We start from the raw sequence: 3,914 nt of genomic DNA, 5'->3' as shown, positions 1-3,914 counted from the left end.
GCCAGAACCTGGAAACAATCTAAATGCCCCTCGACTGGAGAATGGATAAGGAAAATGTGGTACATTTATGCAATGGAGTACTACACAGCAGAAAAAATAACGGCATCTTGAATTTTGCAGGAAAATTGATGGAGCTAGAAAACATTATTTTGAGTGAGGTAACTCAGACCCAGAAAGACAATTATCACATATACTCACTCATAGGTGGTTTTTAAGCACAAAGCAAAGAAAGTCAGCCTGCAAACCGCAATCCCAGAGAACTTAGACAACAATGATGACCCTAAAAGAGACTTACATAGATCTAATCTACATGGGAAGTAGAAAAAGACAAGATCTCCTGAGTAAATTGGGAGCATGGGGACTTTGTGAGAGGGCTAAAGAGGAGAACAGAGAGGCAGGGAGGGGGCAGAGAAAATGTAGAGCTCAATAAAAATCAATTTTAAAAAAGAAAAAAAGGGGTGTGAGGCAAAAAGTCATCTGTCCTGAGGGAAATGATTATCCAGTGCCAGTGTGCCCTAGCAATTATTTTAAAACAGACTTCCTCTCTAGGTGCTTTGTTTTTCCTGGCTCTGCTTCTGGCAATGTCTCTGCAGTCTATATCTATAACTGTAAGTCCTGGGTCAGGGAGTACACCAGGTACCACGAGCGGCTGCTGACTGGCCTGAAGGGCAGCAAATGGCTTGTTTTCATAGACTGTACTGGGAAGTTGGCTGAGCACATAGAGCATAAACAACAGAAACTCCCTGCTGCCTCCTGGGATTTGGAAGAGGACATAAAGGTGTTCCACAATGCTCTCAAACTAGCTCACAAAGACACCAAAATCTCTATTAAGGTTGGTTCTACTGCTGTTCAAGTAACCTTAGCATAGAGAACAAAAGTATTGGGACAACCCATCTTTTTAAATGACATCTACTACGCTTCTGAAATTGAAAAGATCTGCCTAGTGGATAAGAACCAGTTCATCTTAACCATTGCAAACCAAGGCACACCACTTACCTTCATGCAGCAGGAATATAAAGCCGTTGTCCAGTCTATCATTTATATCAGGACCCGCTGGGAGCTTCTACAGTCTCATGTCCAATGGTAGCCCTTTTGGCATTTAGGGCATTAGGTCTTTGGAAGAGCCCTGGGACAATCCCACATAAGTGGCCAGAATGCTCATATTCCCAGCAAGTCTGGTGTGGCGGAATTATCGTCCTTGTCAAGTTTGGCATTGACCAAGGCATTGATGGGATCCGTAAGAGCAGAAATGGGCCCATTCTGTATGTCAATATCACAGGCGGCCAAGACCCACTTATGAATATTGTCATTTCTAACAGGGGCGATGACATTACGGGTGATGGTGTTGAGCCCCTTCCAGGTTAGCTGTTTTATAAGGATATCCTTGGTAGGCAGATGGGATGTGCTTTTCAACAGCCGTGGTGACACAGATCACAAGTTCAGGTAATGGTTCCGCAGCCTGCTAGACAAGACTGTGGGAATAGCCTACACTATCCTGGGGCATACAGAGTTTGAGGGCCTTGAAGGCTAGGTTGGACAGTTATTGGAAATAGGCATGTAGGCCAATCATGGATTGTGAGACAGGTCAGTGTATTGTCCATGGCCAGTAAGCATATTAAGGGTAATAGTAAGTCCCAATTGCAAATTTGTGTGGGCTTGTGTCTCTGCTGCATCATCAAAAGCAGAGCACCACTGGAGGAAAACCAAGGAGTCAAGAACCGCCTTTTACATGGAGTACCGATCGTAATGGGTTTGAAGCTGCATGGCTCAAAATAAGGAGAATCGGGGTAGCACTGGTGGCCCTCACACACCCCTGCATGGCTCCTAGTTTGTTCCCAACCTTGCTGCCACTAGGAGAGCACATAGCTGACAAGGACAATATCACTGGAGCCTCCAGATTCCACGGGGATGGGATGCACTCCGACGTGCTCAAGCATATCAAAAATGGACTGGACCCACAGATGTTAGACCCAGTATGACCCTCCTCATTCAGTGGCAAATGCAGGTGCTAGGCCTTGCCCTGGAAGTTGAAAATGAGGACATATTCATCATGTCTTGTCTCACTGTGACATACCAGGAAGATACCATGGGAACCAGTGCCTTCTTCCAGCACTAACTGGGCAGCCTTCAGTCGAGAGAGCATGCCATGGAACCAAGGATATCTGAGAGGGGCTGATTTTGCTCAGTACCCTCTGATTCCCCCAGAACAGGAAGTATCCAGGGGAAGGTAGGGGTTGAGAGGGAGTAAACTGTCCTTGCTGGGAGCCCCTCCTCAGTGGGAATGTGAGGGGGCAGTTCCAGGGGAAGCAGTTCCTTTGAGTCAAAGTGGGAGGCCGCAATGGAGGCAGAACTAGGGGAGAAGGATGCTGACCCATTAGCCCCCTGTAACAGGTGGTCATTATTTTCGCTGGGTCCCAGCAGCAGATCCTGGCTAGGCAGACTCTCTGAATGATTCTGGCAGGGTTATCCTTTGTGATGAAGGAGGTCCCAGGGGCCTGGGCAAGGTCATAGGATGGGGACTGATGGCAGGGCAGAGTCCTGGGCTTAGACTCTCCTGGATGTCAGACACCCAGGCTTCACATGCAGTGCATTGGTTGTCTCCAGAACATACTCTGAAGGACCTTCTACCTTAACCACAAACATATTCTCCTTGTCCGGTATCTCTAGGCCATGACTGTGTGGACATCAGTGATAGCAGAACAGGGAATGCTGAGTCGAGGCTGGGATGCCTTGGTTGGTACAAAAAACTCCAAGCAACTTCCTCCTCCTCCTCCAACACATCTGCCTCTGAGTCTGCCCTCCTCCTACTAAGGTCAGCCCAGCCATCTCTCCTCCATGATCCACTCCTGCTGGGTCAGGGGCAGTTTCTTCGGCCCCCTTAAAACTAAGCAGCTCTTCTCTCTCTACCATTCCTGCTCCATCTTCCAAGGTTCCCCCTCTACAACTCAGTCTCAGCCTCTCAAAGTGGTGACCTCATCTGTGCCCAGGGGATGTGGCATCACTAGTCAACTCCCTACCAACCAACTGTCCCAACACCCCCAGAGGAATTGGAGTTGGTGTTTCCATCTGGGACTGGAGGGCCCGATGTGGTCTCCAGAGGCCCAGCTGGGGAGGAAGTGACAACGGCTTCTCGCCCCTGCAGGACACCTCGTACAGAATCTCTGACTGAGCGACCCACTGAATGGAGGATAAAGCATGTCTTGAGCTTCGGCTTTGAGGACATTAGAGAGGAGGAAGAGATTGAGGATGGAAAAGGGCCAGCCAGGTCCTCAGAAGAGAGAGATGGGCCCAAAGCAGCCAGGGGCCTGCCTACCCTGCGGCTGTCAAGGGACAAGTCATGTGGTGGCGGCGCAATCTCCACACCAGGGCTCAATGGGGCCAAGACAGTTGGGGAGAGTGAGCCCAAGGCCTGGGTTACCTCAGCTTCAAAGTGCTGCAGAAATAGCTCAGCAAAATGGCAAGAAAAGGCAGCATCTGCTCCAGGCTCTACATATTTTTGGTGGGAGGACAGATAGAGGTGAAAACGGTTGGCAAGATCCAGGGCACCAGCCCTCATATAGAACTCACAGAACTCTTGCCAACTTTGGGGAGAGGGTGATGATAGCGCTGGCAGAAAAGGGAAGGCCCATCCTCCAGATAAGGGGCACCAGCCATGATGGGCTCCAGGAGGAGCCTGTGAGGAGGGCCAACAAAGAAGAAAGCAGCCAGAAGACATGGGTTGAGCGGCAACAATTGCGTCTCGGTCTCCACACTCTACTTCAGGATCAAGCTAGTGGCAGTAGCCGCCTTCTGAAAAGAACGTTCCAGTCGCAGAAGGAAAAGTGGATTCAACCACAGTCAAACAGCCAAAGCCTTCCTGTGAATTAAGAGACTGGCCACTGCCCTAATGGCCTTTAACAGGGGGTCACATAACC

General features: G+C 49.4%; 1 pseudogene; it reads right to left on the bottom strand.

The window, feature by feature from the left end:
- Positions 1–1,158: 1,158 nt before the first annotated feature.
- On the bottom strand, positions 1,159–3,654 carry LOC126513399 (SH2B adapter protein 1-like; annotated as a pseudogene).
- Between the last annotated feature and the right edge of the window lie 260 nt (positions 3,655–3,914).

Source organism: Alexandromys fortis, unplaced genomic scaffold (assembly GCF_014885135.2).
Source record: "Alexandromys fortis isolate MF-2015 unplaced genomic scaffold, M_Fortis_MF-2015_v1.1 scaffold_74, whole genome shotgun sequence".
In the NCBI taxonomy this organism is placed as follows: domain Eukaryota; kingdom Metazoa; phylum Chordata; class Mammalia; order Rodentia; family Cricetidae; genus Alexandromys; species Alexandromys fortis.
The sequence above is the reverse complement of the archived record's forward strand: the minus strand, read 5'-3'. Positions and strand labels throughout refer to the sequence as shown.